The sequence below is a fragment of the Phyllostomus discolor genome, chromosome 3 (genome assembly GCF_004126475.2).
Source record: "Phyllostomus discolor isolate MPI-MPIP mPhyDis1 chromosome 3, mPhyDis1.pri.v3, whole genome shotgun sequence".
Lineage (NCBI taxonomy): Eukaryota > Metazoa > Chordata > Mammalia > Chiroptera > Phyllostomidae > Phyllostomus > Phyllostomus discolor.
The window spans coordinates 43,736,258-43,763,066 of NC_040905.2; the positions used below are offsets into that span (position 1 = coordinate 43,736,258).

Here is a 26,809-nt window from a genome sequence, read left to right on the forward strand (position 1 = left end):
CCAATTTCTAGTCACATAAATGACTCTTATAAACACACATATAAGTGTCATCGCCATCTCTCCCCACCTTCCTCCCAAGAGACTCTCCTACTTCTGTTCTTCTAGTTTCAAAAGGGCTTTTTCTTCCTGGGATGAGTGTAAATCCTTTCTCTTTGACTTAACTCCTGCCCAGGCATTTCAACAGTGTGGTGGGAAACACGGCACCAGTTTCGTTCAAAGCCCACAGCTCCAGCTCTTTGGTTGTGAGGGCTTTTATGTATCTTTGCCTTAAACCTGTGAACTTTCAAAACCCTTGTCTAAAAGTTAGAAAGTAGGAAAGTTGAATAGCTAGATTATATAAGGGAAAAAATTCTGTATGTAAAAATTACATAAATCAAAAAGGAAATGACAAACTGGAAAAATGCAACACAAAACATAGAGATGGTGTTATTTGATATCTAAGAGCTTCTACAAATCATTCACACCAGTGACTACTTAGTATGGAAAATAGACCAAAAGCTGTAAGAAGGCAATGCACAGGAACAATTTGTAAAGACAGATTAAAAAAAAGACTTCCTTGGATAGTTTCAAGAAACACCAGACACCCAATTATTATGGAATCACCAGTAATGGAAATGTTTTGACAAAACATAAAGGACTATAGCTGGCATATTTAAGATATATACGTGTACATGGGTGTGTGCAATATCTATATCAATAAACTTGCACCTGCCTGAGACATTCAGAGAATGATAATGGAGACAAGGATTGGACTGAATGTCAGATTTAAAATTTGTGAAAACAGCATATACAAATATAACCAAGATTTTAACTCTGAGAATTTGGAAGAAGGGAGCAAGAAATATGCACAGCTGCCCCTTGAACAGCACAGGCTTGAACTGCACTGGTCCACTTATACATGGATTTGTTTTTTCAATAAATACAGTAAATATGTTTTCTCTTCCTTAAGATTTTCTTCATAACATTTTCTGTTCTCCAGCTTATTTTATTGTAATAATACCACATACAATATACTTAACATACAAAGTATATTTCGATTGACTGTTTATGTCATCATTGAGGCTTCCAGTCAACAGTAGGCTATTAGCAGTTACGTTAGGGAGAGTCAGAAGTCATATGTGGGTTTGCGACTGCTCGGGGATGGCATGTTGGCCCCCCAACCCCAGCGTTGTTCAAGGGGCAGCTGTATATATATTTAGGGAGAAGATGGAAGCAGCCCCACACGTTCCTGCTTTGCAACAGTGTCTGGTATGAAGTACGCAAGACCTGAGGCTCATCTAAGGCAAAGTCACACTGGGGAAAATCCATTCATGAAACTAAATCACCCAAATGCAAATGACATTCCATGAATAGAGACAAACACCAAAGTGTGAAGGACATGTTCCAAACCAATGTAAAAATGTATAGGAATAGCTGGATCTAAACTGAATAATAATTGTGTGGCAAATTGATAAGGTGGTGAGGAAAAGCCAAGTAAGATACTGGTGGACCTGTTCTGAGAGTCCGAACGCCACAGTCCTGTGTTGTGTACACGGCGTTGTGGTGAGCAGGACAAGGAGGAAGTCAGGAAAGCAGTTGAGAAAAAGTGGCTGTTATTGATCAAGAAGGGATCAAAAGGCAAAATGAGTCGGCACCAGAATTAGATTAAGGGGACCTACTTACTCTACACAATTTATTTATTTTTTTTAAAGATTTTATTTATTTATTTTTAGAGAGGGAAGGGAGGGAGGGAGAGAGAGAGAGAGAGAGACATCAATGTGCGGTTGCTGGGGGTTATGGCCTGCAACCCAGGAATGTACCCTGGCTGGGAATCGAACCTGGGACACTTTGGTTCCCGGCCCGTGCTCAATCCACTGAGCTACGCCAGCCAGGGCTCACAATTTATTTTTAATGACCTCTAGATAATATAAATTCATTACACTTGTAAATTTTAATACTGAAATGTTTAAAGAAGAAAATGAAAATAATAATAGCCCCCCAAAAACAACTGTTAATACTTCGGTTTGTTTCTTTCAAGCCTAAATGCTTTCTTTTATAACACTATTTACTATCCATCTGTATGCAATGCACAAGTAATAGTGCAGTAGACAACTTTATATATAAATCTTGGTTGAGTCTCTATTTCCATAGATTAGATTCTCTAGAAATAGATTACTAAATCAAAGGATATAAAATTTCAGGTCTTAATATATATACATATGCTAAATTAATTTCCATAAAGGTATCCTTAATTTATACTTAAACTACACACTTCTTTTTTTGTATATTTTATTTATTTACTTTTAGAGAGAGGGGAAGGGAGGGAGAAAGAAAGGGAGAGAAATATCAATGCGTGAGAGATACATCAATCAGTTGCTTCTCATGCACCCCCAGCTAGGGACCTGGCCTGCAACCCGGGCATGTACCCTAACTGGGAATTGAACTCATTTCTTTAAATGTATTTTTTACTTACTTTTTCCACCTGAAATTAAGTAAGCTCCCAAAATTGAGCCAACATTTTTGTAACAGGAATAAAAAACAATTCCAGCTTCATTGAGAGAATTATTTTGTGATATTTGTGGTAACTTACATTGAGATAATTCTCAACATTTTCACAAACCTCTCATACCTATTATTACATTTAGTCCCCACAAAACCCCCATGAGATGAAGAGAATTAATTGTAGAATGTTTGGAGCATGGGAGAGGATTTCAGACATGATGTTGTTCAGAGTTTATTAATGTTTCAATCTGACAGAGGCACAGGGAGAATATGAGAGTTTTAAAGTTCTAGAGCCTAAGTGTCTGGAATCTCACTTCATATATCACCTTCCCACTGGTGACCTTGACTCTGTGCTGGTCCCTGTAAGGCCCTGACTCATTCCCAATTTCCTCCTCCCCCTGCACTGTTTTATCATTCCATTGGAAAGTACACCATTCAATCTCTCCCTGTCATGGGGATTTGCAATAACTGGAAATCTGAACCCAGACTCACAGGCGAGACAGAGTGATCTTGAAATGAGCACTTTATCTGTGCTGTGTACGATGACCCAGAAAAGAAACCCTAAGAGCGTGTGGATGACCATGAGTCAATGAAGTTGAAAGAGTAAAGTCTGAACTTGGGGGGTGGATTTAATAAACTGAAGTAAAGGAAACTTGGTAAGAACAAATCTAGGGCTCAAAATATTTCACCAGATGATTCTGACCATGAGGATGGCCCCATGCAGTGGTATGCTGAGACACAGGAGGGATCATTTTCCCTGGGTAATTCTCACCTGCTCATGTGACTTAGGTAGTGTAGGTGAGTTATGTCAACAGACAGGAAGAATCCTCAAGGAAAACTGTCAAGGCTCCTTCCACCCCACAGATTTGGATATTCTTGGCAGATTATCATCTGGTTAGTGCGCTATGGAATTCCAATAAGTTGCCTGGAAATTAAAATAACACTCTCCTGATGTTTGATGGTCAACCAACTGTCCACTGCTGCCTCTGGTCAGCTGCTGACTCGTTTCCCCCCAGGGGTCAAATTCATTTTATTTAGAAACATCTTAGTAGCATTTCCATTTATTTTTGTGTGTGTATAATTTTAAATTCAGAGAAATCGTTTCTTAAAATGCCTGACATTAAAGAAAATCTGGCACTGTATTGCCAATGCTGAAGCCAAGTTCCACGTGTAGAAAGTAGCATGGTTTAGCATGTTGAGAGTGCCAAATTTTCCTTAAAATTAACATTTGTGCCATATGTTGGTACCTTAAACTCATTCCTCCTTTGGCTGATGAAAATGCAAAAGGAAAACGTTCTCAGACTGAGAACTGTTCTCTCTCTTTGTAGACGCTGTTTTATCTGGGCATGAATAGTGATCTTCCTTTGGGAGTGAAAATGGGTGCCTACCCTCTAAGTCTTGGTGAGAGGTCAAACATTTAAGAGGCTCTGTTTAATGTATACTTATCTTTTAAATACAGAAGGACTGATGTTTCCACTGCTTTGTACAGGGCTGTGTGTCTGCTTTGCTGGTTTAGAGCTGTGCTGTCCCCTTGAGCACTCACTAGCCACAAGGGGCTGTGAGCACAGGAGATTTGGCTGATCTGAACTGAGACATGCTGTGCATATAAACAGCACACCAGAGTTCAAACATTTATTTAAAACGTAAAATACACCATTAACACTCATTGGATTGATTACATGTTTAAATAATCTTTTTTATTTATTGGGTTAAATAAAATTAATTATTGGGTAAATTAAAATTAATTTAACATTTAAATTAATTTCATATGTTTCTTTTTACTTTTTTAATAAAACTGCTGAAAAATATAAAATCACATTTGTGGCTTGCATTATATTATGTTTCTATTGAACAAAATTGGTTTGGAGATTGTTGTTGATGAAGGATTCCATCAATTTATTATACAACCAGGCCGTGGGGCTGGAGAGGACTGAGGGAGGTCCTCCTCCCACTCCCCCTTTCCAGTAAAGCTGGACACTAACAAAATCATCCTGCAGTAAATCTTATTTTAAAGGTTTGTAGGAAAATTAATTTTCTTTTTCTGTGGCTTGATTAAATGAAAGTAGTAGAGTCTTATATCCACTTGTACAAGGATTTTAAACAAAGCATTAGCAAATATTCTTGAACTCATCAACCTTCATGGCCAATTCAAAACCAACTTCTACTTACTAAATGTCTCTCCCATGTTCATTGTCACCAACTCTATGGTCTGAGCAATCATGATCTCACCTGAGCTGTAGCATTTGTCTTATGAGTGGTCGTCCACACTACTCTTACTGCACTCTTGTCACCTTTCCCCCTCAAAGCAGCCGTAGTGAGCTTCTCAACAAGTGCATGTGACTGTGCCATTTCCCTGCTTGAAGGCCTCCAATACTTTCCCACTGATTTCAGGATGAAGTTCAAAATTTGAACATGGCCCACAAGCCCAGCATAGCCTGACCCTCATCCATTTCTCCAGCTGCATCGTGCCCACGTTCCCTGAGCTTTCCACATTTTACTCATATTGGCCTTCTTCTTGTTCCTTATCCATATGATGCTCCCCCTCCCTCCAGAAGCTGCAGACATGCCATTCCCATTGCCTAGAATACTATTCTTCTCCCTCTGCCTTCTCCGCCTGGTTGACACCTATTCATTCAGATCCCTGCTCCAGTGTCCCTCCCTCAGCACCTCCTGGCCAGGGCAGATATACCAATTTTGACACTCTGAGTATATCAGTGTGGTCACTTTACATTTATTTGTATGATTATTTCTTAATGCCTGGCTCCCTTTGTAGACTATTTGCTCCAGCAGAGCAGCAAGTCTGTTAGTTAACATTCACTATTGTCTCCCAGCATAGTGCCTGGCACATAGTAGGGCCTCAATTAATAAGAAGGACAAAGGAAGAAAGGCAAGGCAGTTTGTACCAACAAGAATCTTGCCTCTTCTTCCTTTAATACTCTTGAGAGGAGAGGGAACACCTCTCTGCATTCCTTCACGGCTCATTGACATACCCCTTGACAGAGCACCTGAGTAACCCAGGGTATGGATTAGAAAATGCTATGCGTGCTGGAAAGCATTATGCTAAGCGAAACAAGCCAGGCAGTGAAAGACAAATACCACATGATATCACCTTTAACAGGAATCTAAACAACAAAACAAAAGAAAAAAAAAACTAGCAAAATATAACCAAAGACACTGAAATAGGGGATAGTCAGACAGTGACCAGAGGGGAGAGAAGAGGGAATTTCAGGGGGGAATGGGTAGGGTTTACAGGAACAAATTTGGAGGACACATGGACAAAAACTAGGGGTGGGGGGTAATGGGGGGAAGGGGGGAGGGTTGGGTGGGTGGGCTAGAATGGGAGTGGAGGGAGAAAACTGTACTTGAACAATGATTAAAATTAAAAAAACATTAAAAAATAAATTAAAAATGTTGAAAAAAAAAAAAGAAAATGTTATGCGTTATGTTTTCATTGTCTATCCGGAATCCAACCATTTCTTACCACCTCCATTGCCTCTATCTTGGTCCAAGCCACAACATCTTTCTCCCAGGAACTTTGGCTTTTTCTCTGAACTAGATGGAAAATCACTTCCTAATAGCCTTCTAATTCTTCTCCTTACTTCCACACATGACTCCCTTTAGCCTATTCAACACACTAGTCAAAATGATTTTATTGAAATATAAGTGACATTTTGTCACTCCCCTGACTAAAACCCTCCAGTGATTTTCTATTTTAGAGTAAAAGCCAAAGTCTACCCAATAGCCTACAAGGCTCTGCATGAGAGAGTTAACCCTCTGACCTCATACCTGACCACATTCCCCCTTGCTTACTCTACTCCAACCTCTCTGGCCTCTAGTGGTTCCTCACTCACACCAGGCATTGTCCCCCTCAGGGCCTCACACCTGCTATTCTCTCTGCTTAGATAGCTCTTCCCCAAGAATCCTATTCAGCTCTCTCTCTTCTTCCTTCAAGTTTTTGCTCAATATCACATTTTCTATGAGGCCACTCTAACCCTGTTCCTCCTCACCCAGCACTCCTTATCTTCTCTCCATCCCCACTTTGTCTTTTGTTCCCTGATACACTCCCAGGGCCTAATACAGTGTCTGCCAGGAGGTGGTTGCTCCATATATGTTTATTAAAGAAAAGACCAAGACCCAGCTTATGCACCTAAAAAAATTGATGTGCTTGAGCCCAGCCATCGAGCGTGAACATGCAGACTTGGCCTGTGTTGTCAGGGGGCAGACTGGGCTCCACCTTGGAGCTAGTGCCAGGGACTCTGAGGCTCCCTAAGCTCTGATCAACTGCTCAGTCTCCCATCTCATTTCTATAACCGTCTGTGAGGCCCAAGGAAGCAGTTTGGCTCCAGAGAGCATCTAAATGGCTCTTTCCAACATCCTCCCTCTAACTCCTCTTCCACCCCCACTGCACACAAATATACCACACAACCTTCTCCCTTTCCAAGGACACAACTTGGGCTATTTCTAAAACTGAGATTCTGATCCAAAACAGTAGCCAACACATAGTGCTTCTGAATGGGCACAGGAAAAGACAGAGACCTCTGAGCAATTTCCTGCCCCTATATTTTTCCATTCCCGTAAAGGAGGTCTTCTTTAGCTCAGGAACCTTTCTCTGAACCAAGCCAATGCCTTAATGGTGCATGCCATTTTTTACTGCCTTGGCATGTTTCTTTGTTCTCTTACTTTCTATTTTAAGTGATCAACACCTGGGTCTTTTCTGTCAAAAAAAAATTGATAACCAGCTCTACCAGGTGTTGACTGCTAGTTAAGGCTCATATAATGCTAATGGAGAGTTCTTTTCCTAAACGGGTATTTTATTTAATAATACATAATACTTAAATTGCACTCTTTGCCTTCAAAGAGTTTTGCAAATTTTACACTCCATTAAGCTGAGCAGCACTTGAGTTCATGCCTGATGGCTGGAAAACCAAGGAAGGTTAAACAATTTGCCTTTGGCTATAGCTAGCTGTGCTTAGGACAAAGTACTTTGTCTCTTTTAATGGATAGGAAAATATAACCAATAACAACTGCCTTCATCAGTAAATTAGTTCTGAGTTCTTTCTTTGTGCTTTTTAAAGCCATACTGTGACTTGCTCCCTTGGCTGTACTGGCTCCACACTGTCTCTGGAAACCATTTCCCGTTCTTCTCCCTTCTTCCCTACCCCTCCTCCTCCTCTTCGTTGCTTCCATCCACTCTCAGTTTCTGGGATACTCTGCCTACCAAGGGGAACCCACCATACTCCCAACCCACAGGGACCCTTATCTATGTCCTCCTGGGACCCACTTTCAGGTGCTATGAAAGGATGGGGAAGGCTTGAGATCAAGTTTCTAATGGGGGTAAAAATCTTGGAATAAGTTGGTGTGTCTCCTTGACCTATCAGTTTTAAGTAGTGGTGAGTAATATAAAATATTTTAAAGGCCAACAAATATAGATATGTTCTGAAGCAGAATGCAAAAAAAGAAAAAAGAAAAAACAGGACAGGTTAAAGTCTGAAATTCCACTTCTGGTAGACCACTTAAGATTTCTTTTCTAGATTTTTCTGTCCCTGTAGGGGTACATAGATGCACAAAGTCTGAGAAGAACTGACAAAAACAGTCTTTCCTCTGGGCTCCAGGGAGAAGGAATATTGGGACTGATTTTCTAAGGACTAGTGGAATCAATCTTGTTACCTTATTGTTTCTTTGAGCAAGAAATTTTTTTCTGGGGACTGTTAGTAATGGAGGGAACCTGGACCATGCTCTTCCCTGTCCTTGAACATCCACCAGGCAGCAGTCTTACCAAACCAAGGGCAGAGTGTCCCTTTTCTTACTATTCAGCAAATAAAAGCAATAAACAAGGAAACCCATCACACTTGAGGCTGTGAAGAAGAAGAAAAATCTGGCATGTGTTCAAAGATGAAACTTCTGTTACATAATGATTTCATGTTGAAGACCTTTAAAGGGAATTGAAATGGGTAAAATAAAGAAAAGGCTGAGCCACAGTAACCAGGATATGGCTTTACCTGTCCTCACCCAGGTACGCATGCCTATGTATCTCCTTCAGCCCCGAGGACACTTTAGCTCAGCATAGCATTTGGCAAGAAGGTACAAAACCATGTATGTGACATGCTTGTAGAATGTACCCACTGTAGGAGAGCAAAGAGCTCAGGAGACAAAGTCAGAAAATCAGGCTGTGAGTCCCGACTCCACCACCTCCTGACTTTCCTAAGCATCCATTTTCTCAGCCCTAATAACACTTTATTTGTTAAATATTTAATATTTATTAAATATTTCTTAATATTTATTAAACATTATTTATTAAATATCTCTGTTGTGGGCACATGGTTGAATTGCATTTCCCTGTCCCCTTTATATGCAGACATGGCCATGAGACTTTTTTTGGCCAATAAAATGTGAGTACAAGTGATATGTGTCATTTCTCTGTGGAATCTTCAAGAAGCAATCCATGATTCCACATAATTTTCTTTCCCTTTGCCATGGCGACCTCAAGCATTTCCAATAATAGCTGTTCTATGAGCCTGGAGCCTGAGGACCTGAGTCAAAGCTACAGCTGCTGCCTATAATGGGCATGTAAGGAAAGCGAGAAATAAACCCTTGTGTTTTCTTTCTCTCTTTTCTTGGAGGTTGTTTGTTAAACATACAAAAGGAGGGAGGTTGTTAAAGCATAAGCTAGTCTATCCTGATGAATACACTACTTCATCAATCTGGAGGAAGATTAAAATGGGTTACCCAATAGGTAATATGCGTGGCACACAGCAAGTGCTAAACAATGTCAGTCTTTCCTCCCTCACTGAATTTCTCTACTTTGTGATCCTTCCCAGCCCTTCCTTATCAGCCCTATGCTATGCTAATCTTCAGAGTTTTTCAATGAAAGGAAAACAAAAATGAACTTTATTTTAAGAGCTCTTAAAGTATTCCCTAATACCTTTTTTAAAAAATTAGAGAGCCCCCTGCAATGGACCTGGCTTGGGAATTCCCATGTTGAGAAGAGAACCTGATTCTCTGAAATGCACAAAAGAGAAAGGAGCTAAGGGTCTTATGAAAGAAATTGTCCAGAAAGCAAAACCAATGAACTCTGAAAATTTCCAACCACAGGGAGCACTCCACCCCACGGCACAGTGCTGCTATCATAAAGCTGGGATCCGGGCCCAGGTGTCCCATGGGGATCCAGTTCTGACTCTCCTGTAGCAAGCAGGTCATCTGTCCTGGACGGAGGCAGAACTCTGTCCTCCTGAGTGCCAGGCTTTCTTTTCAGCAAGAATGATGAAGATGGTCGGACCTCAAGCTTTTAGCTTTTTCCTCACTGGCCCCTTAAAAGGCCTGTCTCTTTCTCCCTCTGATCCAGGCTGTGACTTGGGGAAGCCAGCTGGGCTGCTGCTGCTGTTGCTTTGAGTAAATACTTTGAGTTAATCACTTAACAACTTATTCAATTAGGCCACCAGCCCAATACCTTCTTAGGGTGTTTAAGTTTACTTTGAAGGAAAAACAGTTCCTACCTGAAATTACTCTGGAAGGCCATGTCTTTGAGCTTTACTCAAAGGGTAAATCTCAGTTAATCAATTTAGAAGGCATTTATTACAGCTGTGGGTCTCCAAATTGTTGAAAATTTTGAGAAGGGAAGGAAAAAGGAATGGAATACAGATGAGATAGAACTATATAACCTTTGAAGTTGCTTCAACTGGGACAAGTTCTTTAATCTCTGAGCCTCAATTTCCATATAGAAAATGGCAATAAAAAATAATAACCCAACTCACAGGGTTATTATAAGATTTCATAAAATAAAAATTAGAAAGCCTCTGATGTAAAAAAAGGCACTCAGTAAATATGTAGTACGTATACTGGTATTTGGGCTCCCTAACAACCCTTGTAGGAAGATATTCTCCTGGCTGTGAAGAGGAAGGAGGGAGATCTAAGACAAGGTTAGGGATGGGGAGATAGAAAAACATAAGGCAAATCAATAATTCTCATTCCTTTTGCAACAACATGGATAGACCTGGAGATTATTATGCTAAGTACCATAAGCCAGTCAGAAAAAGACGAACTCCACATGATCTCACTATATTTGGCATCCAATGAACAAAATAAACTGATAAACAAAAATAGAAACTGAGGCATGGATGCATGGAACCGACTGACAGCTGTCAGAGGGGAGGGCGGAGGGGGACAGTTTGAAAGAAGGGGAAGGGAGTAGCCAAAGAACACACATGCACAACCCATAGACCCAGACAATGGCGTGGTGAGGGTCAGAGGGAAGGGGCAGGGGCCAGGTGGAGGTGGGCAAAGTGAGGGAAAAGGGGGATATCTGTAATAGTGTCAACAATAAAATAAAGTTTAAAACAGTCATGATTTTTAAAATAGTAATTCTTATTCCAAGTTCCTTGTTTTCACTCCAGGGCCCTTCATCTGGACCTTTTGAGGGAGAATCCCAGAGCTTCTGTGACCCTGAGAATGGGCCTCAGAGAGCCCAGCTCTGCTGTGCACTGGCCAAACCACTGGGATGGGGAGAGGGGCCATTCCCGGCCAACCCTGTGGAGAGGGACGAACTGCGGATGTCTCACTGAGGCGGTGGCGGAAGGAATCTGCAGTGTTATGAAGGAGGCGGGTTGGAGGCCTGGGGCCTTGGTAGCGCCTGTTCAAATACTTCAAAGAGCTGACATTTGAATGAGCTGGATTTGTTTCCTGTGACCCCAGTAGGTAGAAACAGGGCCAGTGGAGGGAGGTGACAAGGGAAGCTTTCATCTCCATTCAGTATAACCATTAAATTACTGGAAACCTCTGGGAGGCTTGGACTGGATCTTCTTCCCTTTAGTTTCCATGGTGCCAGCACAGGGCCTCATCCGCAAGGGATAGTCAAGGAGCAGCAACTGACGGCATTTTCACTGGCTGGTCTTGGGGCGGAGGGGGGAAAGCCAGTTCTGAGAAGCTGATTAACTCTCATTGACCCATCTGCCTGAGACCTTGTTAAAACAACTGTGCCAGCCAGTAGCAAGCCTCGGGGCAGCCCATCCCAGAGTACTAGTGACCAGCACTCTTCTTCTACCTGCAACACCACACTTTGAAAACACTGAAGAAAAAAAACTTTCTATGAGGCTCAAAGGTTGTTTATGTAATGACGCTAAAAAACTATTGTGGAATGATCTGAAAGTGAAATTTTAAGCTAGATAAACATTGAGCCTGCTATCAAAGGTCATTCTAACTTCCTTTGACCCTCCTGTAACTGTGGTCCTCAGCATTTCGGTTTGTAGCAAGAAAGCATTGCTTCTCTCTGCCTGTCTAGTGGTCTACTAGCCTTGTTTCCTCCTATAGTTGTTAATGAGGACTAAGGCCTGTACTTGACCTCAGTTCCAAGCCCAAATCTTTTCTGCCTGATCCCTTAAGCACATGTCTTGATGAATCTAGTACATTCAGTTGATAGACTTGTAAAGTCTGCTGGACGAGAAGATGTGGAAACATTATCATCTCTCTAGCTTGAGCTCACTGGAGTGAATATTCCCAAATGGGCATTTGGGTAAAAGCAGCTGCCCTAACAGCCTGCCTGTGACTGAGGACATGTTGATAAAGAATTACATAGTCTAGAACTGCCCCTGATTCCTAGGTCACATTTTCATTAATTCATTAACTGACTCTAAGAATGTCTATCACATCCCAACTCTGTGTCAGAAACAGTGGCAAGTGGTGCCTAACATGACATTTGCTGACTGTTTCCTATGCTCACTCAAATGACTGCCACAGTATCCCTGTGAGGTAGGCACGACTCTTTCCTCATTTGGCCACTGAGGAAACTAAGAGACACAAATGGGTTAAACAAATTGCACAGGTCACACAGATAATAAAAGAAGGAACCAGGAGGGTTTGGGGTTTTTTTGTAGATAGCTGTTGGAATGAAGAAATTAAACAATAATGATATATACTTCCAGATGCTTTCTAGACTTCTATCAAATACACAGACTTATTCTAGGAAGCAGTTTGAGAATGGAAAAGTTCATTGCCCCCAGAAGACCATGATTATTCAAAGCACCTCCCCACGAGGTAGTAGTGAACCCCAGCTTTGGTCTGCTGCAACAGTCCCCCGGCTTCTCAGCGTGAGGACTCATTTTGTAAATTTCAATAATAATAATAATAAATAAACTTATTTTGCAAATCTCCAGTAAGTTATAAAGGATACAAAATAGCCAAAAGCTGTTTTGAATTCAGTAACATCTTTAAATTAATTTATATTTTACTAACTACTACACTATAGCCAGATTGGAAAAGCAGAGGATCACCTATTTTCAAAACACTGTTTGGTCAGTATGCGAACAGTAGGCATGTTACATCCAAATGCAGACTTCCCAGCTCTTTGCCATAGCTCCACAGACCCTCGGACATGCACAGAGCTGTATGGCTTCAGCCGCGTTCACTCTCTCCTCTGAGCCTCAGTCTCCTCACCTCTAAGTGGACATAATAAGAGGTTTTTCAGAGGATCTCAGAATTAATGTGAGACCAGAAAGGACTTGGACAGCTCTTATCCTGGGGACTACAAACATGGTTAAAAACACAGACCCTGGTGAAAACCTTTCCAATGTAGTTAGAGAGACAGACACACATGAAAGAACTAGTAAGCAGGGCAACCCACTAAACTCAACTATGCCTCTGGGATCTAGCTCTAGACTGTGATCTGATCATCTGTAAGGCAGGGAGTGCACGCGCAAGGGGTTCACTACCACCTTACACAGGGAGTTCAGTTCACTTAAGAGTTCTCACTAAAAGTAAATATAGATGTCTTTTGGCTGCTATCAATGGCTGAGAGGCTTGAAGCCTCAGGACCCCAGAGGGTGCCAGAGCAGATGCGTCTCTCGCGGTGCAGCTCTGAGGATACGCCAGGGAAATGGGCATGTGCACAAGATGGTGATGGGAAGTTTTTGGTTTGGTTTGAAGCTGCAGCTCATAGTTATTAAATGGCTACCATGGAGAGGAAGTTATACAATGGTCCTAATATTAATATTTAATGCTATTTTGATTTAAATGTAATTCAAGTCACATTTATCATGCAGAAAAAAACTCACTATTTAACTTAAATGGCTCAACCCCAGCATAATGTCACAATCTTGCAATTCTACAGCTGGCATCCATCACATTTTCAGGATGTAATTGCCTGCAGGGGATGCAATCTCGGAAGAAGTGTCCCTCAATGATATTGGCAGTAGAAATTACTCCAGTCTGTCCTCTTGGGTTTGTTGGATTGAAAACAGAAAAGCCATTTCATCGCCAGGACTCCTGGTTCACATGTAAATGAGTACACAGCTTAATAACTCAGATGCCTCCAGGAAAGCCCCAGGGCCCATGGGCAGGAGGAGTTAGATTAATAATGAAAAGGGGTAACATTTATCGAGTATTACCAGGCACAGTGCTAAGCAATGACATGAATTATCATCACTCTTTAGCTTCATAACAAAGCCTGAGAGGGCGGTGTGATTTTATACCTGTCCTGTAGATGAAGAAATTACAACCCCGGGGTCACACCTCGGCAGGTTGCCCCTAAACATGGGTCGTAACTGCACCTCTGTGCAGTCTTGCCCCTGCCTCACAGCAGGCTTTCTGGGCTGCCTCCTCACCCTGGCGGATGCCCCTGTTTTACATGTTGCTATGAGGATGGGGACCCAACAAGTTGGGAGGCAAATGAGTGAGAAAGAACAAAGCCTCTGGCCGTGGCTTTCTAGGTGGCAGTTGATGACATGCTGGCAGGGAAAGGACAAGAGGAATGTAAACAGGTGTGAGGTGATCATCCTTAACAAAATTCACAGAGTATGGAAATTAAAATCGCAAGTATCCTTAAAGATCAACTGTCTAGCCCCTTCATTTTACAGATCAGGAAATAGAGTCTCAGGCAGTTGCCCATGATCACAGAGCCGGTGTGGAACTCACAACTCTCTCCCTCTCTTCTCTCTCAATTATTCTTTTTGATTGAGTACAAAAGGATAGTGAAAATTTTTCCCTTAACACACATTTCCCCCACCCCAGCCATCTGGTCCCCTGCCCAAAGGCAAATCATATTAGCAGATCTATTGTGTCCTTCTAGAGATACTCTATAAGTTTCTGCTTATTCTATAGGCATGCCAAAAATAGGTTTCTTTTTTAAACACAAAAATTATAGCATTCTACCTACTGGCTGTATCTTGCTTTTTCACTTAACTATCCAGGTTAGAGATTGTTCCATTATCTGAACATGTAAGGCTGCCTCATTGTTTTTCAACTTTTTAATAGTTTTATTGTGGTCAAATTATATAATATAAAATTTATGCATTTTAAGTGTCAGTGTGATAATTTTTTGAAAATGCCTACAGTTGTGAAGTCATTACCAATATCCAATTTTGAAATAATTTTATCATCCCCCAAGGTTCTGTTATGCTCATTTGCAGTCACTCCCGGCTTCCACCTGAGCCACAGGCAACCACCAAAATTCTGCCTCCATAATTCTGTGCTTTTCAAAATTCCACATAGATGAAGTCATTCAATATTTATTGTATATCTGGCTCCCTAAATAATACTGGCTAGGGCTTAGCATGATGATTTTGAGATTTGCTCACAAGTTGTGTATGACAGGAGTTTCTTTTTATTGCTGAGTAGTATTCTGTTGTATAGATATACCACCTTTTGTTTACCCACTCACTGACTGGTGGACCTTTGAATTGCTTCCAATTTGAGGATTTTATGAATAGTGGTACTGTGAACATTTATGTAAGAGTCTATGTGGATATTTGACTTAATTGGGGGGATTAGTTACCCTAGAAGTACAATTGCCATGTTGCATGATATATATACATATAACTATTTAAGAAATTTCCAAACTGTTTGCCGAAATGGCAGTACCCTTTTACATTCCCATCAGCTCTGTATTAGAGCTCTAGTTTCATTACATCCTCACCAACATTTGGTATTTTCTGTCTTTTTCATTTTAGACATTTTATTGGATGTGTAGGGGTATCTCATTGTGACTCTGGCTTGCCTTTTCCTGATCTACTGATATTGCATATCTTTTCATGTGCTTATTTGGCATTTGTATATCTTCTTTGGTTAAGATATCCACTCATAATTTTTTCCCAGTTTTTAACTGTTTTTTTAATTATTATTTTGAGTTGAGAGTTCTTTATATATTTTGGAAACAAGTGTTTATCAGATTTATTTTGCAAAGATTTTCTCCTACTCTATGGCTTGTGTTTTCATTTCTATAATGATGTCCTTTTTTGAAGTACAAAAGTTTTTAATTTAGATGAAGTCCAAGTTGTCAATTATTTATTTATTGTTTGTGTATTTTGTCAGAGCCACGAAAGTGTTGACTAACCCAAGGTTACAAATATTTTCTCCTATACTTCCTTTTAAAGTATTACAATTCTAAATTTTACATTTAAGTCTATGATCTACTCCAAGTTAATCCATGTGCGTGGTATGAAGAGCCTAAATTCAGTTTTCCTTTTGCATATAGATATTCACTTGTTCTGGTGCCATTTGTTTGAAAGATGGTCATTCCTTTACTTTTGCAACTTGTCAAAATCAGTTGAGCATATACTTAGAGTTCATTCCTGGACTCTATTCTATTCCTTTATTATTTTTTAGGGCTGCATAATGTTTCATTTTATAGATGCATCTTGCTTAATTTAACTGATCCCTAATCAATAGACAATTATCTTAAGGCTGATCTTTTGTTTTTCTTTTGAAGTCATGCTGTAGCAAATATGTTTTTTGCACCTTATATTTGCAGGATAAATTCAAAGAGGAGCCAGTTTTGCATTTTGATAGCATTCACATGTTGATCTCTATGGAAGCTTTACTGTTTCACCATTACACTCTCAATGCAGGACAGTACCCTTCAGATCCTTGGAAGCATACATGCTGATAAATGTTTCTTCTTTTGTTTCATCAAGTAGGTAAAGAATGGGGTCATCATTTAATTTGCATTTTTTATGAAATGGGATGAGTGTCTTTATATTTTATACATTTAAGAGCTAACTATTTTACTTTATGGGAAATGTGTGTTTCATGTCATTGGCTTGTATTCTGTTCATTTTGGTTCTTTGTGATACACATTACAAGTGTTTCCTCCAGTTTTTTGTTTGTCTTTTGACCTTGTTTATTGAGTTGGGTCCTGTAGGAGCTTTTTTTTTAGTGGAATAAAATGTATAGTAAATGCTAAGCCTGGGTAAAACTAGAAAGAACTCCCCTATTCCAAGATCAAAAAAAATAAGTCTATTTTTCTAGTACTTTTATGTTTTTATTTTTAAGATTTTAAATCCTTAATCTGGAATTTATTTTAATTTAAAAAATAAAGTAGGGATATAAGTTTATTTTTTCCCAAATAGCTAATTAGTTGTCCAAACATCGATAATTATATAATCCAACTTTCTCCTTTGATATACGATGATATTTGTATCATATATTACATGTCCATATGCATTTAGATTCACGGATTTGCCATATTTTTATGTGTCAACAAGCACACTCAAACCTCTGAACTGAATCCAGGTTTAGCCTTCTCTCCTGCAACATTCTCTAAACAACACACAGCAAGTGAATGAAGAGCTTATGAATTGCCTGCAGTAATAGTTAAATCATCTCTCATGTTCTACCCCACTGCCATTAGCTAACAAAATTGAAGCTCTTTTTAACATTGTTAATTAATATATAGTTATGACAGTAAATCTGTTTGGAAATACAGGGGACTGAAAATCAGATATCATGTTCTTGAGTCAAACAATTTGGTGCTAATTCATGGTTTCCTTCCATAAGAGCCATAATTTGGGGTAGGCTGTGTATGTGTCTGTTTATACACACACGTGTAAGGCAGATGTGCCACATACAGAAGAGATAGCACTTTATTAAGTTAACCAACTCTTCCTACCCCCAACTCCACTTGGTTGAAGAGCAAATAAATTTGGCATTTTATGTCCTGATCCTTCTGGGCTAAGATTTGCTCATGGTTCAGTGTCTCCCTAACTGCATGTATTAAATATGTGAAGCTAAAATGCCTCTTCTAGGAGGCTCAGAAGGAGCAAAAAGGAGCCAAGGTAAGCCATGGTATGAGCACTTAAAGGTTGTAAAGACACACCAAATGGAATTGTTTTCTTCAAAATGATGTTGTGTTGGACTGTACCTTCTTTTCCAAAAAACTGGGCTCTCCACCCTTTCTCTAACATTACTTTTCATATCTTGTGGCTACAGCCAAGAGATAGGAACTCTGCATTTCTGGGCATCTTAATGGAGTCATAGATGGGTGATTGTGCCAGGAAGTGACTGGGTTTCAGGGGGGCTGAGGATGATGTTGGAGGAGACGCCAACTTGCGTGCTCCATTATTGGGTATCTCCTGCACTCAAGAAAGACGATGCCCATATCTCTTTAAAAACCTTGTAGGAGTCAGAATTCTCGATACATCTAGGAGTAACCATGTAGAATTTTTTGCATGCTCCTCATCCTGAGAGTTAAAGTTCTAGTAATTCAGAAACCCCATCTTTGTAGATTAAGTATAGCGCTCCTTAGCACCTTAAAAGTGTTCAATATACATATATATTTTTAGGATAGTGCTGGAAGACTTCTCTTTGTACATTTTTTTTGAAACTGAAAAAGTCTATGGGGGTGATGGGGGAAGAGGAAGTTGCACTGTGTTGTGGGAAAGAAAACTGCATGAACTGGAGAAACAGCAAGAAATGAAGTGGTGGTGCATTGTGGTGGGAGTTCCCTGAAACAGTGCTGAAAACCTCAAGTTTTTCCTCTCCCTTCACTTCCTGTGGAAGAAGGCCAGAGGGCCTGCCTCCACTAAGAGGGAATACCATCATCTCCATCCAGGCAGAGGCCCAGTTTTGTCCAGGCTGAAGCAGACCATAGGCGATTCCGGTCCTCTCCCTCACTCTCTTCCGGCCCTGCTTCCTTTCTCCACCCCTCCAACAATAGCCCCCTCTTGATTTCTGTTCCAAGAAAGAACGGTGAGTCCCCAGTGCAAAGGAAACTCCAAGGATTCTTTCCGCAGAGTTTTCTAACTGGGGAGAGTGAGGTGTGTGCTCTGGCATCTGCTCCTTGGTGGTGATGCTGGAGACCCAGGACCCCTCTCCCTTCTCTCTGAGAGACACAAAGCAGGTAGCAGGGTTTCTTGTCCCCATTCATTAGCATTCAAAGAAAAAGCTGGCAGAGTATCTTTTTCCTGGAAGGACTCTGAAGTATTCTCTCTTACACTGTGGCTTTTAAATATTTTTTAAATTGCCAAAAAAAACCAGAACATCTTTTTCGGGTGATATCCCCAAAATACCTGTCACTGCCCCTACTGGGACTTTCTTACTCTGAGCCAATATTTTGTAGGTTAGACAGAGACTTGGACCCTGCCCCAAGTTTATTAGATCTGGAGAAAGGCCTAGGAATTCTCCCCAGGTGATTCTGAAGTTTGGAGTTAAGAACACACTTGGAAAACAATATCCCAGACCTTTCCTGTCTGAGATTATTAGTATCCCTCAAGATGGAGTTAACTTGCTGAGTGAGATCACAGAAATCATAACTAATGTTGCTCAGAGCTGAATAGACTCAAGAGCAGTCCAGCAACACCACTATCCAGGAGAGAGTAATGTGTTCTCGGTCAAGGTCAAAGTTAACCTTGTAGCTCTTTGGAACAGGGACCGACACTCCAAAATCAATCTGTGTACACATAGAACAAAAGCCTAAAGTAGTGTTGTTGAGGCCTGAATCACATGGAGATCATCTTAAAATGCTGCTTTTGATGCAGGAGGTCTGGGGCAGAGCCTGAGATTCTAATAGGCTTACAGGTGATGCTGTGCTTTTGGTTCTTGGAATACTTTTGAGGAGTACTGCCTTAAGGGACACTTAATTTTTTAAAATATTAATTACACTTTCTTCTTAATGAGAAACCTATAAACAAGCAACATAAATAGATTTAGTGACCTTGAACATCACTTCTAGTGTACCTGTTGAACAAGGTGGTTGCATTTCTTCATCTCTAAAATGGGGCTTATAAAGCACCTACTTCTTAGAATGGGAGGGGTAAGTGAAATGACATATGTAGAGTTCTCAGCAGGCCCCAAACTTGGTAATGACTCCTCTGTAAATGTGGCCATTGGAGGTGGTGGTGCTCTTTTGGTTATCTCACTCTCACACTTAGTATCAGCGGCCATCCTAGGGAGAGGGTTAAGTGAAGCCTGAACGTATCAAAGGAAAATAGGAGAATGGGTCAGAATTGCCTTTGTGGGCCCTGGTGCTTGGCACCAAAGGGACAGGCTTTATCCATGTGAACAGAGAGAGCTTCTTCCATTTCTACCTCAACTAACAGAAACCTTAGACCCCAGAGTTGTTGTTGTATTTATACTTACCACTTTAAATTTGCCAAATAAGTGAAAAACTGCCTCAGTCCAGTATTTGTTCATTTGGCTGTCTCCATGGCCTAATTATATAAAGGAAAGGGTATTGTGCTCCACAAGGATATCACATTTCCCTCCCTGAATTCACCTATTCGTATTTGTGTAAACTCAGCCCAAGAGGCATCCCTTTAACTTGGATTTACAGCCCTGCCTAAAAAAAAAACAGGGAGCGTTCAGCATTTCCTACAAGGCTGAATCCTGGCTCACAGCTCCTTTAGTCAAGGAAAAACAAATGACCACTCTCTTTCTCACCAAAAACAATCTGCTAACCCATCATCTGCCCAGAAAACAAATGAAAAACAAAATGCAACCAACAGTCTTTTCTGTGTATCTGATAAATGTTTATCTCCACGAACAAGTGGGTGGCGTCCTTTCCAAGATGGCACGGTCACATACATGTAGCAGCCCCATGCACGTAATGGCGGAACAAGCTGTAATTCCAGCCCATTCAGAGGGGAATAAATACACCAGACTGGCAATTTGGCATTGTCCAGACCGCCCAAAAAGTTTGACTCACTTTTTTACTTATTAACTGCCGATTTGGCAGTATATAAAGGTAGCATGTTTACTCTACAGCCCACTTATTTATGACATCATTTATTCAACAAATATTTAGTGTGAATCTGGTATATGCCGTGTGCTATTCTAGGCTTTGGGCATACAGGTGGTCAAACGAAGTCACTGTCCTCATGATGTTTGCTTTCTAGTGAGCTTCTATGTTACACATAACTCCTGATGCACACATGTTCTTATTCTTTTATCTGAATGTCACTGTTTCTTCTAGACGGATGTGGTGTTTGGCTAGCTGTTTCTGAGACTACACCAGCACGGTTGTTGCATCTCTGCTCCTGTCAGATGGAGGCCCACACCTACTGGTGCTTTGCTTAATTGGCCATATAAATGTAAGAGGAAAAATATTGAGTGATTGAGGTAGAAATGAAATCAGGGAAATCAAAGCAATTTTTGTTCTGTAAGTTACAGATTTTTCTTATAATTACAGCGGACTTAACATGATAAGTGTTGGTTTTTCAAATACCATTATCAATCTTTCGCCCTTCCATGTTACCACTAACCAAGGGACAGGATCTAACTTCTAAAACAGGCTCAGCACAGCACATGTTGTAAAAAGGTAAAAACAAAACAAAACTGAAAGAAACTGATGAGACTGACACCACTAACATTTTTAAAAAGTGAACAAAAAATTTCAGTATTTGTGTTTTCTTTGATTAAGAACGTATGCTCACAATAAGATACAAATAATACAGAAGTGCATACATCAAAAAGGGCTGTTTATGCAGAATCATAATATTTCTAGGTCTCAGGAACTGCTTTTTTATGTTTACGTGTGGTGATAGAACGTCAATCCATCTCATCAGACTGCCTGACTGACTAGCATAGGCCTTACTCCGTAATTCTTGTAGAATATCATCGATGTACTCAACACTGATTTTTAAAGAGAATGTCCAAAGCTGAATAGGAATTCCACTTCAAGTCATGGTTCTTAGAACATGCATTTTAATTCATTGTCAGAGCAACCCTGAAGAACACAGGGCAAGATGCTGACCATCCGTTTAAGAGAGTCACAGGATGTCAGTGTCCGAATCTCATAAATCTTCTACTGCAGTGGGCAGGAGAAAATAAGAGTGTAAACAAGCCCACAGGTGAGTTCTTATACACAGTCACACACACACACACACACACACACACACGCCCCACCCTAGGAATCACTGATTTGGTCAAACCCCATCATTTTATAGGTGGGAAAACTATAAGGTCCAAGCACGCAAAGAAAGCTGTCAAGCCTCATATACAGGGGGTGGCAGAACAGCAGAGAAATGTTCTGACACCTAGTCCGGTTTTGTTCTGTTGCACTAAGGTTCAGTAAAAGACATCTTTTGCATATAAGTATATAATAACTGAGCTTCAGTTTGCTCTCCCAATGTTAATTTGCCCAAACAAGTTTCAATTGTATCAGAGCCTCTTATTCTAACTAAATAACTTCACAGGTTTTGGTTACTGGTGATTTGGATGATTTTGGGTGATTGTTGGTAGTTGTGTGCTTTGCATTTGGAAAGTATAGAGGGAAGTTTAATTAAGACCTAAGTTAAAGTACCATTATTACTTGACAAACTAACTAGCATGTACATTTTGAAGTTTAGAGTGAGGGGAAAAGAGTGGTTGGATCACACCCCCCCCCCCACACCATTTATTGGTGTGAAGGTCCGTAGATCCACACTAAATGTTCGAGGAGCAGGACCTCCAAGTACACTTAGCCCTTGGTAGTGGGAGAACCCGTTACTTCAAGTCCTTTTCTCTCTGGTTCTCATGGAACCGCCACGACGGTTTCCAACAAAAGTGCCTCCAGCCCTCCACAGCCAGGAAAAAGGTCACCAAAGACACAGAGCTCAGGAGCATGGGAAACTGGGTGAAAGGGAGAATGAAGTGTCTACGGTATGATTGTAGTATCTCCGAACACTCATCTAAATTGATAACTTTCATCCCAAGACAAACTTTCCCCTGCATGGAGCACTACTGAATACAGCTAGCATTTCAATGTGGCTAAATCTGGCATTTCTGCCATTATCGGAGATGAGTATCAAAATATTTGTCTCTACATTCCTTTATTTTACAAGAATTTGGGGCTCAGGATATCCTCACTCAATGTGTGCCTAACTCGAAAGCTATGAGGAATAATTTTTGTTCTGACAGACTCTTGGTATAGTAGTGATCAAGAATTATGCCACAAATTTATAAGAGATGTATTCTATTCCCTACATTAAAAAAACACAGCACCTTTAAGTATTCGACTCAACAAATTACAAGTGACATCAATGGACTCCTCCTAATTGCCACACATTGTGTTAACTGCATTGCATAAATAATCTTATTTAATCTTCACGACAACGATATTATGTTGATGCAATTTTACATTTGGGGAAACTGAGGCTTAAAGGGGTTAATTACTGGGAACAAGGCCCAGTCAGTAAGTCACAAAACTGGACTTCAAACCCAAATCTGTATAACAACGAAGCCTGTCCTTTTGAAGCCTGAGTCACATCCCAGCACACAGAAACAGGACATATCCTAACATAACATTTATATGACAAATTTATAATTTAGTTAGAGTATTTGTACAGTATGGGCACAAATTAATTAATACCATCTCCCGTTTGTCAAACTCTGGATCATTCCAAGCTGGAGTTCCCCTCGTGATATCACAAAAGAGCCTGGGATGATCCCAGAGAAGAATCGCACACTGGAAGTTTCCACCAGTGCCAGCCAGCTCACTCCTTGGAATTGAGTGAAGACAGCTTGGCGTTAACCCGACTAAACTAGTCAATGGCTTTTTTCTTTGGGCAGCTGAAACTTTTTGCCCTCATCAAATACTCTCATGGCAATGAGTTAACTTAAATGGAAATATTGAACATACATTTTTTTCTTTAAAAGAAAAGTACATATCCATCCTGAGCTCCTTAGCCTCGGGCCACAGTGAAGGCTCGGGCTGGCAGTCGGGCAGCCCCGTGTGCCCTTGGCAGATGCCCTTTACCTGCCTCGTCTTCGGTCGGTGTGACTCTGCCGTCAGGTTTTTTTTTCTATATTGTGTTGCATCTGATGTTTTTACTCAATAACCAAAACTGGAGAGTGTTCTGTGATGTCATTTTAATTGGGCACAAAATTAAATACATTATCAAGGAAAAGTGAAACTGAAAGAAACGAGTCAAAATCGCAGCCCTGAGTTTTCTACAGGGGTCACGATTGCTGATAAAAGGTGCAAAGTGCCCAATCCCATCAGTTTCTGCTACCTTTTGACCAGAAGATCTATGAAATGGGTGACTAGGGTCAGTGGTAGGGGAGCTGGAAACCACTTTTAACTGTGATTACAATGATTTTGCATCCTCAAGCAGGCAAACACTAATCACGTCTCTTTCACCTTACTCATTTTATAGTGCTCCTAAGGAAAGTCTCTTGAAAAAAGGAGAAGAGAACAGAAGTCTGCTAATGCAACAAAACCTATGTAACAATCCACTTCCATATGCTTTCTCATTCTTATTAAGATGATGGCTCAATTTTGTATAAAGATTAATTACTTGATTGTGGTTAATGTACAGTCTGGCCAAATTAATTTATAAATGAGAGGCTGGATATTTTATTAAACTCTTCACATCCCAGGTGACCTCAATCAGCAAATTTCATAGAAAGGAATATCTTAAAACTCTGTATGGTTTTTGTCTTTCACCCATTCAACACCTCTTTTAATTAAATTATTAATATTAGTAAATTTACACAGTTTTTCCGAGAGAGCTTGCCAGCCTATCTTTGACAATGTGATCTTGCCTCCCTCCTGGCTTTCCGTCATGAGTTTATGGTAACATTATCCTTTCTGACAAATTTAATTGAAAAACTTAGATTTTTAAAAGCAAGTTGTATGTTTTTAAGCTTGACTCATTCACTGCATCCTAATTGGTGTGTGGAAAACCAGGCTCGTGAATATTTCTCAATCACATCTATAGTTTAGTTTTTCACTCCTCCTGACACAAGCAATCAATCTCAATCCTCCTATTACTGTTGCATGTTGTTTTCTGAAACTAAAGATATATACCCCCAAATCTTTGCCTTCTTCTGTAGGGCAGATAACATTTTCCACTGACAGCAGACAATAAATTTACACTCAACCCACCCATGAAGCCTCAACACAAAAGCACCCCACATGCAGTACAATTCAAAGTGTCATTCTCTTCTCCTCTTCCCTTCCCTCCTCCCTCAGTGATGCAGAATAACAGTCAAAAATTAACATTTCTCTTTTGGAGAGTGAAGAGTGGAAAGAAAAGAACAAGAGAAGGGCACTTCAATCCAGACGACGGGTAACAAATTCCTAGACCAAACCACGAGTCTTAGCAGACACCCTGATAAGAGTCCCAAGACAGAGCACTGAGCAAGAGAGGAATTCTCCAGTGCAATGGGACACATCGCACACACCAGTGGCTCCTGGCTAACCCAGCCACACCATCCATGCCAAATTCAGATTTAACCCAATGGCCTCTTTAGCCCCAGTGCAATTCTGTTGCCAGATCTGCCAGCCTCAGCTCTGCAATGCATCAGTATTCTCTTTTTTAAAAAGTACAAGCTTAAATGCTGGGCCATCCATCAGTCATACCCTGTGATTAAGGATTACACCCAGTACGGTCTTTCTGTTGGAGATGCCCGCGGCAGTACCCATCCCAGGCACACGGAGGTGGAAGTAGAAAGATTGCATGGGTGACTTACCAGCTCCTGAGTGGATGGCTGCAGCAGCCCCAGTGCTTTACCTGATCCCCCGCTCTCTGTGCCTCTCCCTCTCTCTCTCCCTCTCTCTCTCGTGTACAGATTGCAAGGAACTTAAAGAACTCACAGGGACAGTGTTTCAAATGACTTAAGAAAGAGAACAGGAACAATACTTCGTTCTCTTTTTCTCAGATGAGTACCTTCGGGAAGAAGGAAGGAAGGGAGGGGAGAGGGAGGAAGTCAACAACCCTTTGCTTTCCTGAAAAAAAATAAGGAAACAGAAGATAGACATCTCATTTTCTCTTAAACAAAATGTTGGAAGGGGCAAAAAAAAAACTGTGTAAAAAGGAATTCCTCAAAAATGCTCTCTGCCCTGGGAGCATTAAAGAGATGAAACGCCTTACTGGCCTGGCCTGTCCAAACAAACGGTGTTCCAGAGAGACAGGCTCTCCCGAGCCTGCAGTCTCTGGTATCTGGTTTGTAGAACTGACACAGCCAAAAGGGAACAAATCATGTCATGTCGACTCCGAGCAAAGGAAAGTTGGGTCTGTGGCGCTAACGGAGGCAAACCTGCAGCTGTAGGAGCGGGAGGTGGCCAGGCGGCCAGGACGCGTGGCCCCTCCTAGGCCTTTCAACACCCGCACTGCTGCCATCCTTCAGCCCGGCCCTAGGTCCTCCATATCCTTCCAGGACCGAACAGCACATTCATGCACCGGTCCCTGACCTTTATGCCGTGCACCAAGCCAAGCTTCCATCTTTGCTGATGGTTCAAAACTTCTTATAGGCAACTTACCACACTGGTGCTGGACATGGTTTTCTCAGAAGGGTTGTTTATATTATTCTATCCTTTACATTCTTAAATGCTTCTTAGGTTCACAACATACTGTGGAACAGTGTATGTCTTAGATTAGCCTGCCAAGGTTTTTAAAAAAGAGGTGGGGGTGCTGAGTAGAAGGAGAGAGAAAATGGAGAGAATGTTCTTTATCAAGTTAGGGGCACTTGGCAGTTCAGTGGGCAGCAGGCATGCGCCCGTTTAGGAGCAGGCACTTAGGAATAAACAAGGCTTAAAACTCTCTGACTCGTGCTGTGTGTCTTATGCCCTTCATTCATTTGGTTAAGAACATTGCACCATGAACAGGAACCTGTAGTTATGTGGGCCTTTGTGGCAGCAAAATAAAAACCAGCGTTAATGTAGTTCCTTATTTTGCTCAATTGTGAAAAAGGGTGTGGAGAGTTATACCTGATAACAAAAAGCAATTAAAGTAATAATGAGGAAAGAGCAACTTAGTTTCTTGGTAGGAATTTGATTGGGCACCATGGCCTATAAGATTATTCTTGTATCCCAACAATTTTCTCCCTCCATTAATTATCTATCTATCTGATCTGCGTATCAGAGAGAACATAAAGGTTTTGTGACTCAGTGAGTTTGCAAGAGCCAGGATAGTTTTATTCTTTGCATTCCCTGTGGCACCAATACTGGCACAGCACAGGGGTTTCTGGCCTGGGTGACCCAACACCATCTACGGATGAGAAAACCAACGCCCAGAGAGGAGTCTGTGCAGTTTGCCCAAGGTCATGCACATCAGTGGCAAAACCCAAAGTGTTCTGTGTCTCCCGCTGCAGCTCTGGTGCTCTTTGCCCTCTGCTGGCCTTCCTCTATATCCTGCCTTTGTACACA

The 26,809-nt window shown here is 40.9% G+C and overlaps 1 protein-coding gene across 1 annotated transcript in view; it reads right to left on the reverse strand.

Moving 5' to 3' along the window:
* Positions 1-25,410, reverse strand: part of ZNF366 (zinc finger protein 366) — a 62,703-nt gene extending 37,293 nt beyond the window's left edge. Inside the window, exon 1 of the mRNA XM_028528894.2 lies at positions 25,135-25,410. The gene's annotated coding sequence lies outside the window, so the exon portion shown is untranslated. The remainder of the gene's footprint in view (positions 1-25,134) is intronic.
* Between the last annotated feature and the right edge of the window lie 1,399 nt (positions 25,411-26,809).